This window comes from Macaca fascicularis, chromosome 12, assembly GCF_037993035.2.
Source record: "Macaca fascicularis isolate 582-1 chromosome 12, T2T-MFA8v1.1".
In the NCBI taxonomy this organism is placed as follows: Eukaryota; Metazoa; Chordata; class Mammalia; order Primates; family Cercopithecidae; genus Macaca; species Macaca fascicularis.
The window spans coordinates 79,864,878-79,878,672 of record NC_088386.1 but is presented as its reverse complement, the minus strand read 5'-3'; the positions used below and the strand labels follow the sequence as shown (position 1 = coordinate 79,878,672).

The 13,795-nt window shown below is 33.2% G+C and overlaps 2 long non-coding RNA genes across 29 annotated transcripts in view; one reads left to right on the top strand and one right to left on the bottom strand.

The window, feature by feature from the left end:
- The window catches only part of LOC102144663 (uncharacterized), a 432,084-nt gene that overhangs the window by 97,380 nt on the left and 320,909 nt on the right, over positions 1 to 13,795 (bottom strand). For 21 of the 28 annotated variants that reach the window (XR_010579964.2, XR_010579974.2, XR_010579977.2 and 18 more), the window contains 2 exons: positions 9,521 to 9,621; positions 1,454 to 2,829 (listed from right to left, as the gene is read on the bottom strand). This is a non-coding gene — a long non-coding RNA (uncharacterized lncRNA). Of the gene's footprint in view, positions 1 to 1,453; positions 2,830 to 4,974; positions 6,113 to 9,520; positions 9,622 to 13,795 lie in introns of those variants that run through there. The other 7 variants (XR_010579971.2, XR_012420958.1, XR_012420964.1 and 4 more) reach the window with 2 other exon arrangements.
- On the top strand, positions 8,788 to 12,974 carry LOC135966569 (uncharacterized). Its single transcript, XR_010579982.1, has 3 exons — positions 8,788 to 8,876; positions 10,447 to 10,539; positions 11,362 to 12,974. It is a non-coding gene; the product is annotated as an uncharacterized lncRNA (long non-coding RNA).

Here is a 13,795-nt window from a genome sequence, read left to right as displayed (position 1 = left end):
TGATATATAACAGAAATAAACACATATTCATAATTTTCAAGTAAACATTATTATCTCTGGTAATGATGTTACGTCTATAAGAAACCAAATATTTTCATGGCTATTACCAAGCCCTTATGCACCCAGCCAAATTTTGGATGCAAGGGAATTAAAATAAAGCAGAAAGAAATGCAGGATATGTAGGCAGTAGAAACCTGAATATCTCTTTGTTTAAAGATACCTAGATTTTCTGTATTTCCATGTTAATCATACTGAAGTATAATTAATTTGGTGACACAATTCACTACTATACTAGTACTTGTTAAAAGTTAGGCTGTCAAAACATAGAATATGGCCACTACATTAGTAAAGACTGACATCTTCAATTTAAAAAAGCTCTATCTGAATCTGGTAAACAAATATCTCATGAGGCAAATTTCCCCAAGTAAGTAATGAATAAAAATGAGAAATTTTTGAAATATGCAACTACTGTGTTCTTTTTTGTATCTTCCCCAGAGTTAAGGAGAGGTTTGGGAACAGGTTGGGAGAAGGGTAAATACAATGAAAGGCAAGTACATTGTTTGCTATAATTTATCTGAGATTTAGCCATGCTTCTTGGTATCAGGGAGGAGGGACCAGTGAATGACTTGTAATTAGAATAATTGTAAATTGCAAACAAACTACAGTGAAATATGGTATCGACACGAGTTAGTCATTAACTCTTGTTCTATTATTGATGTTTTCTCCTCATCATTACACAAAATGGCAGAATCCTGGCTTAACTTATGACATCTTTTATCTTTATTATCCTTACATATTGATTCTTTTTCTAGATGAGTCATGAAGGCTAAGTGTGTGTGTGTGTGTAATATAACTATTTCAATCATATTACTCATTTTTCAGAAATCTAAGTGTCTAACTAAAATTTATACTTGTGTCAACTAAGGATGGTGCCTGGTTCAGGAAATTCCTTGTGATTAGATATGACTGTATTACAACTATATACCTTTTGCTACAACTGATTAACTATGGATTTCCCCAACGTGAAATCTTTTCAACAGGAAAAGGCAAATATTATGGTAAATGTAATAATCTGACCTTCTTAGTTAAAATATGTGAATTATATCATAAATGTGAACACTTCAAAATAGTTATTTATAAGTATTTCAAAAGAGGAAAATTTAAACATCCATAATGCTAGAGTCTAAAGCTAAGTTGGCAAACATATTGAGAGATTTTAAATGTATTCTTAATGATACTCCATTTCCCTGAGACATTCTTAATATCTGTTCACCTTCTCTTGTATTTAAAAAAATCCCAAATTTATCAGTGTCTTTCACATTATCCCCCCCAAACCTACCCATTTACATTAATATTTCATCAGTTATATTACCTTTCTAGGCATGCTATGCTCTGATGTTATTTGGCCAAATGCATGTAGCTGCTATTGAAGAATAAATTACACCAGACAAAGTTAATTAGGCAAAATGACCTTATTCAAGGTCATTGAATTATTATTGAAACAGTGGATAGAGGCAGAACTCAGTCTGAATTAAACTCTGCTTAACAAAGGGCTGAGACCATTAACCAACCTCTCTTAACCCCTCCCTTCCCATGGAAGAAATAAGTTCTAGTGTTGAATAGCACAGCAGTGTTACTGTAGTTAACAGTAATTTATTCTGTATTTCGAACTAGAAGAAAATATTTGAAATGTTCCCAACACACAGAAAGATACATATTTGAGGTGATAGATATCCTAAAAATTCTGATTTATCACACTTTATATGCAGGTATCAAAATATCACATGAACTCCATAAATACATACAATTATTATGTATCAGTAACCAAAGAAACAAAAACAAAGGGCTAGGAGTTTTGAAAAGCTGAGGTTGGAGGGTGAGTTATAGACCATTTGTGGTGTTTGCTTACTGCCTTTACCCAAAAGAAGAGTAAACTTTCCCTTTTTGGCAGAGGTAGTTTTGGAGGCAGTTCCCTGCAGAAGTTAGGCCCCGATTTTCCCACAGAAACTGGAAGATAGGGGCACTGTCTTCCTTAACATTACATGTCAAAGGAATGCCTCCCAGGTCTTTGAGAAAGACTTTCTTGGGTTGTAAAACTAGCAAGAAGCTTTTAAAATGATTTACACCTCAAAGGAATAGAGGAACGAATTTACAATGACAAGATTTCTAAAGTAAATGCTCTTTAAAAAAGAAAAAAAAAACAAAACAAAACACAAGGGTCAGGGGCTTAGAGGCAGAAAGAAGCCTGTTTAAAGTTCGATCCAACTGAGAAACACTAAGGCCTTCTTGATCACTGTCATTTGGCTTATAATTAAAACTCAGTCTCCAGTGATAGTAATTAGAGCTGCAGATATGATTCTGGGGAAATAGCTGCAGTATGTTCAAATCACTACTCCTGTTTTTTTTTTCTCTTACACAAAATGAGGATGTTGGACAAAATTATCTCTCAAGTTAATTCCAATTTAACTTCTACAGTTCTATTTTTCTAATATTCTTGTTTGTTTAAATTCTTTTATATAAAAAAGAAAGAGAAAGGTGGAGAAGGAATGAATATCATTGATTGCCTTGTTTCATAAAAGCAAAACTGAAAATAAAAATATATTAAAAAATTAGTAACAGCAAATGATCAAGCATTCAAATCTTTAACAAGAAGAGAAGCTAGGTGTCTATAATGCTAGATCCCAAAACAACTTTGTTTTCATGTAAAGTTCATGTCAATTATGTTGACATAACTTGCTTGTATTGTTAATGATGATCTTTTTTCATGAGAAGTGGTGATTGCTGATCTTATGGCCTTTTCACCCTTTCCACCAGATTCTCAAGTCTCACCTAGGATAAATGTAAAAATTTATGCTAAATATTTTTTGATTAATCATTAGACTTACATGTTTCCAAATTAACAAGACTATTATTAGCCAAATGTCCCTCTAAGGGTTTGCGCTCTTTCTATTCGCATCCTGCTGCTATAGTACCCAGGTACGTCATCCACAATTTTCCCGCAATTTTTATAGGTATTTCATTTAGGTACGCCAAGTTTATTGCAAATTTGAATCAGTCTTTTGAAGATGTATAGTTTAAAATTAAGCAATACAAGCTAAGCATTTCCTTTGGTTTCTGACAGATAACAATATGAATAGACAATGCATTCTTTTCAGGGTTTTATTCTTGCTTTAAACAAATTTCATTAGACTCATATCTTGTTTCTTGTCTTAACATTTTAAACTTTGGTTTCTAGCAGGGCAAAGAATAATGGAAATAGCTAAGAAATTAAAGGTCTATATTCTGATTCAAATGCCAATTCAATTCTAAGAACTCAGAAAGATGCAGCTGCTTTGAGAGATAAGGAATTAAAGAATACCTTATGGTATCTACTAAAACTATAATTTAAAATATATAAGTACAAATCCTGCAACATCAAAAACTCTCTATTATGAAAAAACGTAAGGTAGTAAATGCAGTATTTTAAAAACTCATAATGTGAACAATATGAATATAAAGTTTACAATTTTTGCAGTGCATTTTAGTCTATAAATCTCAAGTAGTTTATTCCAAGTTATACTCTACTGTGTATTACAATACTTTTTAAATAATTTTTCACCAGCAATATTTTAAAAAGCAAACAAAAAGTATGAGTAAAAAGTTCCTTCTCTAAATTTAATAAAACCAGAGTTGTGGTATTAATTAAGAATGGATGTCCACATCCCAATTTGTTGTTTTCCTGTGTAACTTCTCAGTCTCATTTATGAAAATTTTAAAAACTTATAGTTTATAAATCAGTGGTGCCTATTATAGTAATGCTTCATACATTAATGACACATTTAATAACTTTAATACAATAATAACTGATAATAATTCATAGAATTGTGGTATGAATCCAGGCATTAAAGGCCTTTGTCCTGGCCTCCATAGAGGGCCTTGCATATTTGCAAACATCTAAAAGAAATTAAGTAAAGAATGTACAGAAACATTGGTTTCTTCAGATCAGGTACCCAGAACTAGAACAACACTACTCAGAATCCTAAAACATCGATGTTCTTTGGTGACTAATACTCTCTTATTTCCAGAGTACTTCTCTCTATACTTCTTACTTCATATCCTTGGAAAACAGGATGACTAGATTTCATTGCTGGAATAGTTTGTGGATTTAACCTGTGCTGACATTGAAACAGACAATTGGTAGGAGTGTAGGGAAAGATAGTTGAATTAGTGGAACTGAGGAGACAAATTAACTTGTCAAATACTTTTCAACATGAATGCAATAGATTTGTGCAAAACAAAATGTGTTTTCTCAAGAGTAGATACAATCTTCTTGTTTGTTTCTGTTCATGGACCAGTAAGTAGTTCTGAATGTAATCAAGAATTTGCATTGCACTTGTAGGATTTGCACATGGTGACTGAGAAATATTTTGTATCAATTAACTTTTTTTTTTTTTTTTTTTGGAGACGGAGTCTCGCTCTGTCACCCAGGCTGGAGTGCAGTGGCCAGATCTCAGCTCACTGCAAGCTCCGCCTCCCGGGTTCACACCATTCTCCTGCCTCAGCCTCCCAAGTAGTTGGGACTACAGACGCCCGCCACCTCACCCGGCTAGTTTTTTGTATTTTTTAGTAGAGACGGGGTTTCACCGTGTTAGCCAGGATGGTCTCGATCTCCTGACCTCGTGATCCGCCCGTCTCGGCCTCCCAAAGTGCTGGGATTACAGGCTTGAGCCACCGCGCCCGGCCGTATCAATTAACTTGAATTACCCTTATGTTTGTGTATCTGAGGGGCCTAGATAGAAGGTGTGTGAAGAGTAGTAATAATTTTCTACATTGACAAGTAACTGTATACTGAATAATATTTTTATATAGTTTACTAACATGTATTTAATTCTCCCAAATGAATTTAAATATCCAGATTTATTTAAATAAATTCGATCTAAATATTAACTTTAAAAATTTTTATTTTTTATTTTTAATATTAATATAAATTTCAGTAAGCTATGAGTGTTTTAGATTACAATAAAATAGTTTTTGAAATATGTAAATAATTTTATTTTTCCAATGTGTCCTATTGCATTCAATTTGTTTTTCAAGAAACATATACTCACATTTTAAATACAATTAAAATTTTTTGTTGCAACAATCATTTTGATAATTGAGAATAAATAAAAATCAAGGTCATTGTAGAAAGAAAAAGAAACAAAAAAACACAGTTAAGGACAGAAAAATAAAGCAACGAAAGAAATGTTGTTATTATAAAACTATTTAAACAAAAGCCAAAATTGACAAATGGGATCTAATTAAACTAAAGAGCTTCTGTACAGCAAAATAAACTACCATCAGAGTGAACAGGTAACCTACAAAATGGGAGAAAATTTTTGCAATCTACTCATCTGACAAAGGGCTAATATCCAGAACCTATAAAGAACTCAATCAAATTTACAAGAAAAAAACAAACAACCCCATCAAAAAGTGGGCAAAGGATATGAACAGATACTTCTCAAAAGAAGACATTCATATAGCCAACAGACACATGAAAAAATGCTCATCATCAATCGCCATCAGAGAAATGCAAATCAAAACCACAATGAGATACCATCTCACACCAGTTAGAACAGCAATCATTAAAAAGTCAGGAAACAACAGGTGCTGGAGAGGATGCGGAGAAACAGGAACACTTTTACACTGTTGGTGAGACTGCAAACTAGTTCAACCACTGTGGAAAACAGTGTAGTGATTCCTCAAGGATCTAGAACTAGAAATACCATTCAACCCAGCCATCCCATTACTGGGGATATAGCCAGATTATAAGTCATGCTGCTATAAAGACACATGTACACATATGTTTATTGCAGCACTATTCACAATAGCAAAGACTTGGAATCAACCCAAATGTCCATCAGTGACAGACTGGATTAAGAAAATGTGGCACATATACATCATGGAATACTATGCAGCCATAAAAAAGGATGAGTTCGTGTCCTTTGTAGGGACGTGGATGCAGCTGGAAACCATCATTCTCAGCAAACTACCGCAAGAACAAAAAACCAAATACCTCATGCTCTCACTCATAGGTGGGAATTGAACAATGAGGTCACTTGGACACAGGAAGGGGAACATCACACACCGGGTCCTATTGTGGGGAGCAGGGAGGGAGGAGGGATAGCATTAGGAGATACACTTAATGGAAATGATGAGTTAATGGGTGCAGCACACCAACATGGCACATATATACATATGTAACAAATCTGCACGTTGTGCATATGTACATGTACCCTAGAACTTAAAGTATAATTTAAAAAAAAAATTAAAAAAAAAAAGCATTTAAGCCAGGATAAAGACATAATATATTTTGTTTATTTCACAGTTTTTTTAAACTCAATTTATAACTTCTAAATATTGAGACATACGGTAAAGCGGGCCCTGGTGATATTCTTGTCCTAGACACTACAAATTTTAATGATGACACCGAATACCTTTGTATTTACATAAGTCAAATTGCTTTATCTGAAAACTATATGTTCTGTACTGGACTTTCCTTCCTTCGTCTTTTTAAATGCTGCTTTTATGAGTATGATCAAGTCAAGTGAGTCTATCAACGAAGAGAGAGTGATCAACCATGACAAATGATACCCAAGGGCCAAATAAAATGATCATTAAATTTAGCATTATAGAGGCTATTGCTGGCAATTAATAAGAATATTTTAATGGAGTAGGGGTTAGATGTGGATAGTATGGGTTTAAGAAAGAATGGATAAAAGGACTAAACATTGTGAATTCGATTGAGTTTTACTTCAAAGGGGAGAAAATAAATAGAACTAGCTTGTTGAAATAATTAGAATAAAGATGAGACAAAAAAGTAATAGCATGGCTGCATGCAGATGAAAATGATTCAGTAGAGCAGGAGAGGTGGAGGCTATGGAAGAGATGGGATAGGACTATTATTGCCCAGTTCTAGTCACAAGTGGAAGGAGGATTTAATTTTTATAGGAGCACAGAGAGTCATTTATGGAAACAAATAGGAAAAGTTAGTATATAGATATGAAAGCTGGTATGTGGGTTACGCCTGTTCCCCTATTCTGATTACTTCAGTGCAGTTGTAAGCAATATTTTGATCTCAGAGCAAAAATAATAATTCCACCTATTTTCTAGGGTTGTTGAGATGATTAAATGAGTTTGTACATGTAAGAAACTTAGAATGCTACATGGCATCTTGATATCATCTAATGTGTTAGTTGCTGTCATAGACATTAATTTCTTCCTATAAATATGTCTGCTGTTAATTTCACCAAACTCTTTTGAAAGAGACCAATCTTTCAAATTATTCTTGAAAACCATGATTAAAAAATTTAAAAATGAGAAGTACTGTAAATGTATATCTAACATATTTATATATATAAATTATATAAATTAATAGTATTATATTATGAATTATATATTCAAAAGATATAATATATTTATAGACATATAAATTACATAAAATATATATCATTTTGATATATATATAAAATATATATCATTTTGATATAATAAATACTTTTTTTCCTCTTAGTATATCTCCTTCTATTCCTTCAACATCTGACCATTGCTATTTGCTTTGTTTTCCAGGCCTCATATCAATTCCTTTTCCTGTAACAGGTTTTGTCCTCATTGCACTCTTATTTCTTCCTAAGTGTTGATGTCAGTATACGGCCTAAGTAAAAGCATGTAACAAGTTTAAAATACCAAATAGAGTCATCTTGTAATTAAAACCTACATATTCTGGTGCTCAAACACACAGTTGGTTTCTTGAGACTTTTTAAGGTTAATGGAAATGTGAAACAATAATGATGTTCTCCCTTGGCTTTTATTCATTTGTCACACTGAAAAAAACTTTATTCATTTAAATCTTTCTTCTGTTAATACAAATGGCAATTGTGCTACACTAAATTAACGAGAATTGTATAAACAGAATATTTTTCGTGATGGGGATGAAGTAACTAGTGTTTTACTAAGCATTAACTTTTCTACCTGTCCTCTTATAGGTGTTTTTGATTGTAGTAACCATGACCACAAAGCAGTCTAGCAGGACTGCATAGGCTGGAACGCCCTTGCAGGTGTATAATCAACATTTTGCTTGCATGTTTCACTAACTCAGTGGGAACACTATCAAGTGGGTGGATTTGTCCTTAATCATGACTAGTGCAGAGATGCTGATTCTCTAAATTTAATATATGTATTTTTGGACATTTAATTTTAAGTAAAATAAGAAGTTAAGATCCTCCAAAAATTTTACCTTCTGTTATTTTACATATGAAGTCGCTGCACCTTTTTATGAGATGGGGTTTAGAGGCAAGCCTCCTAGTTGTTTTAATAATTATCTCCTAACTCTAGTCTGCAAATAATTTTATTTGACAGAATAAAAAAGACATTTTCCCTTACATGAGTTAAAGAGTTTAGAATAACTTTACTTTTATAATTGTATGCATACATTCATTAACATATACTCCTGGCAATTAGTTAACATATGCCTTCTACTTTCTGGATGATATAAAATACCTTGGGTTTTTGATTTATTTAATATGATCAAAAATTCAGTTTTGTTAAAATTCTTATCATATGGTTCTCCTTATCTTTTTATGCTACCTTCAACTTTAAGTCTGCTCATTCAACCTCTTTGACACATGAGACCATTTAAAATCCACTACTTGCCTGAACTTGTGACTTCCCTTTGGAGTCAAGAGGTGTCAAGGCTAAAGGAAAGTCTGAATATGCTACTGGCTACTGGCCTGAATCATTCTAATTTTTCTACTTAGGTCATCGTTACTTAAGCGTAGAGAAGCAGAAAGACCAGCTTTCTTCAGATTTCATTCCCTGCATGTTTTCTTTATACAAAATGAAAGTTTTAGGAAAAGAAGGTAATTATACTGCGGATAAAGTTCTTGTAGGACTTTACTCATCAATCAAAGATAAATAATCATGTCTCTATTGTTTATTCCTTTTGTAAGTATATATCTCTAATTATTTTGCTTCATGTGGAGTCAACACTATTGATTCTTGCTTCTTTGTCTGCATTTAATGTGCTGTATCTGCTCTTCGACAGCATCAATAATTATCTTGCTCTTGTATTAATTTGAAAACATTTTGTTCCAAGGGAAAATTTTTTCTAAACCAGTTTATAATTGAATTGCCATATAATGAATTATCTAAATGCAATGAGAAATTTCCAATTGTCTGGGAAGAAAACTTTTGATTAAAAGTATGATTAAATTTGAAATATATTTTAAAAGTCATGGGTACAATGACATTACATATTAACCTTCTGATGAAAATATTTTTGAAGTGAATAATAGTTGTTCAATAATTTTGTTTTTTCTTAAATATTTCTTTCTCTTATTGCCTGCATTAAATTATTCATGTTAATCCCTGTTTCTGGATGATCTCAGATTTAGGAGATTCATAGCAGAGAAACATTTGCATCAGTAGGGACACCACAAAGATTATCTAGACTGAGTGATTAGGTGGACAAAAAACTGAGGCTCAGAGAGGATGAGAAACTTACCTGAGGTCACACTTTAAGCAGTTAGGGGAACACTGGGTCTAAAAATCCAAGATTTCTACTTTGGGGCCTTCTATATTTCCTTCTGTGTCACTGTGCTTTCCCTAAAGTGGAAAAGAAATAAAACAGTAGAATGCATTGTGAGAGTAGGAAACTAAAACAAAATTTTAAAAAGGTGTGAAAATATTTTGAAAGCCATTTAAAAAAAAAAAAAACTAGAACATTCTATCATTCAATTATGTATTGTATCTCAATTTATAAGAACATGATAAAACATAAATGTATTTAGGTTTATATAATTGTTAATTAAATGACTGAAATCTTTTTATATGTGAAGAACTTCACTTTATATCAATAAATTTAAGCTAAAGGTTACAATAATGTTTTTCAAGGTAACAAGTATGTTAATACATAATTAAATTGCACACATGTAAGACAGAAATGTGAAATAGTAGTAATAAATTATTATTTTGATTTTTGTTGTAATGGAAAGCCAAATTTTTATTTCTAGTCTCATCTTCAAGGAATCTTTTATTACCATACTCTTAGAAGTTTAGATGGCTGCTTTAGAGGACATGGAGGACAACAAGTGACAGCACAATTAGACCCTAAGTGAAACACAATCTTTGTTTTTTAATGGAGGTCAGCCAGATTTTTATAATGTGTAAATTCTCCTTTTGTTCATATATGACAGTGGCACGCTTAGATAGGTCCTAACTGACAAAAAGTAGCCTTTTTGTCTGTCCATAAAAAGTATCTTTAAACTCAAAATGAATCAATTCTTTCATTATATTAAGGAAATGCGTAGCAAAATTCTAGACAAGGCTAATTGTTGTATTTTAAGTGAGTCTTAAACATATGTTTTCCATGCCTACGAACATTGTAAAAATAAATAAAAATTTTAAAAATATAATATTTTATTTCATCAGCTGTATTACCCCGGAAGTCAATTACATACCTTAAGGGTCAATGGAAGTGACATGCATTTAATGCTAAGCTAGTGGATAAAGTCAATCTGTGAGGTAAGCATTTTACACTGAAAATTAATATTGAATTTAGAACATCAAAAATTGATATTCAAAATCTCCTAAATACCCATGAAGTAAAATGTTTATAATTTTCTATATGACACCTTATTTAGTAAAACTTGTGCATAGTAAGATTTCAGGGTCAATAAGGAAAGTTACAAAGAACAAAAGAAAAGGCAGTATACAAGGGACCAGACATTCTGCTTTTAAGACAACGGTCGAAATTCTAGTGGCAAATGTGTGTGTGTGTGTGTGAGTGTTGGTGGGGAGCGAGCATAAAGTGACTGGGAAGTAGATAATTCTGATGTCCTCCTGCTTGCCTTTAGGATTTAATCTACTCGATTTCAAAAGTATATCTATTATAACTTTAACACATTTAAATGATATGTTTGTTATCGGAGTTAAGATAAATAATACATGTGAAACACATTGCGGACTATGGGGGACTGAATTAGTGTTTATTGGATTTGAACTGGTCTAAGCCTTGTTTGATCTGACTCTCACACAGTACGTCTTTGATAACTCTAAAAAAACTATTACCTGCCTGTTCTCTGCTGCCAAATCATCCAATGAATAATAGAGATTTTAAATGACACTTACTCAAGCATCAGGTTTTAAAATCAGCTCACGATATGGTTTGGCTCTGTGTTCCCACCCGAATCTCACACTGCAGCTCCCATAATTCCCACGTGTTGTGGGAGATGATCGAACGATGGGGGTGGGTCTTTCCTGCGCTGCTCTCGTGATAGTGAATGGGTCTCACGAGATCTTATTTATTTATTTATTTATTGACGGAGTTTCACTCTGGTTGCCCAGGCTGGAGTGCAATGGCGCCATCATGGCTCAGTGTAACCCCCACGTCCCGGGTTCAAGCGATTCTCCTGCTTCAGTCTCCTGAGTAGCGGAGATTACAGCATGCACCACCACGCCTGGCTAATTTTGTATTTTTAGTAGAGACGTGGTTTCTCCATGTTGGTCAGACAGATCTCGAACTCTGACCTCAGGTGATCCGCTCACCTCAGCCTCCCAGACCACACCGGTCTATCGTTTTTAAAATGGGAGTTATTCTGCACAAGCTCTGTCTTTGCCTCCTGCCATGCATGTAAGATGCGACGTGCTCCTTCTTGCTTTCCACCATGATTGTGAGGCCTCCCCAGCCGTGTGGAACTGTAAGTCCAGTAAAACTCTTTCTTTTGTAAATTGCCCAATCTGGGGTATGTCGTTATAAGCAGTTTGAAAATGGATGAATACAGCTCATAAATATGTAAATGATAGAATTCCATTGTATTGTATTTTTTCAAAATATTTTACGAACAATTATAATACATTTTCTTACAAGTAATTTGGAAATTACTGTATTACACTTCCAATGTTTAATTCAAAACATTAAAAATGATTATACAGCCACTGGGGTGGCCTATGTCTGTAATCCCAGCTACTCTGGAGGATGTGGCAGGAGGATCGCTTAAGCCCAAGAATTTCAGGCTGCAGTGAGGTATGATCATGCTACTGCACTCCAGCATGGGTGATAAGAGTGAGACCCTGTCTCTAAAAAATACAGTAAAATGCAATACAGTACAATAGAATTCCCATGTAAATGCCATTTACCAAAGACAAAATTGATGTTTAAGAAAAGCCTAGAAAAGCTTTCTTATTTGTTAGCATTGAATTAAGTGCATTATGTTGATTCATTTATAAAAACTAATTCTGTAAAAGACACCTCAAATCTCCTGAGAGCTCCTTCACTGCAAAAAGACGGCAGAGATTCTGATATCACTAATTGAATATATTTTGGAGGGGGTTATACCTGATTATTTGCTTCTATTTCTAAAACAGACTAAATTAATCTTATGCTTTCAGCCGAAAATCCAAATTTGTTAGCATTGCATAGAATGCCTCATGGAACATGGCCACAAACCACAGTTTTAAGTCACATCTCTTCTCTTTCTATTCCCGTCTATTTAAAAATTACAAATCTATTTAAAATACCTGTATCATTCCGAATGTTAGTCTTAGTGTATAATTTTATTTCTCAAATTCTACTTTTTCATTAAAAAATAATTTTGCAATAATTATAGACTCACAGAAAATTATAAAAATAATACAGAAAAGTCCCAGCTACCTGTCACTCAGTTTCCCTCAATAATAATATCTTACATGACTCTAGTCTGATATCAAAACAAAGACATTAAAATAAGTATAATCCCATAATTTATTCAGCTTCCACCACATGTATATGTTCTCAAATGTGTGTGTTTTGATTGTATTCTATACAGTGTTATCTCCTATATATGTATATAATCGCTACCATAATCAAAATACAGAACTATTCTATCACCACAATATCCCTCTTGCTACTCTTCTCCGATTATTTGCTTAGTAAATAGGCAGCTTAATTACTATTGTTTTCTAAACCTTTCCTGAGACTGCGGGTACTGTGTGTCCTTGTGCTCTCAGAGCTCCCTGTATGGGCTCTTTCAAAAACTCTTACTACATTACATTTTAGTTACTCCTAAAATGTACATCTGACTAACTAAACTGACTGCAGACTCTTTGAAGTTGGAAGAGTAATGTGTGTTGAATGGGTACCTACTGGGATAATAAAATTTGCCAAAGATGCCTCCAATAATCATATCTTGTTCAAATAACAATTTTCTGAACCTACAATTTTAAAATACTACTCTGTGCTATAAATGAGCTAATTGACTTTTAATGTACACATGCTTTGGGCCCAATTTTTACAAAAAATTATTATAAGAGTTAGCACAAATAAGAACAAAAACAAATGATTAAAATATAACTGCTGATGCATGGTCTAGTTTTGCTGCTGAAGATGCCATAAGCATCTTAATTACTACATAGAGAGTCATTTTTTAGTAAAGAGAACTATAAACACTTCAAGTGTCCATGGTGTTCATCAGCTAGTAAACCTGGCAGGTGGGTGGCTATTCCAAAATTCCTAGTAGTTAAGCAAATCTCTAATTAGAAATTTCAAATTCCTAGAGGTGTTTGCACAGCAATCCAACATAAATTTAACTGCAGCACCACTGCCCCAGGATATATCGCCAATATACAGACTACAGATGTATGTTATTAGAGTTTTAAAGAAGATGCACAAAAGGAAATTAAATCCTGTCATCATTATTTTAATTTATATGTGAATATAGATACTTTATCACCTGATTTCAGTATATTGAAACACTCCCCAAATTCTTGCTCATACTAAAAGGATAGGTTTTTATACTTTACA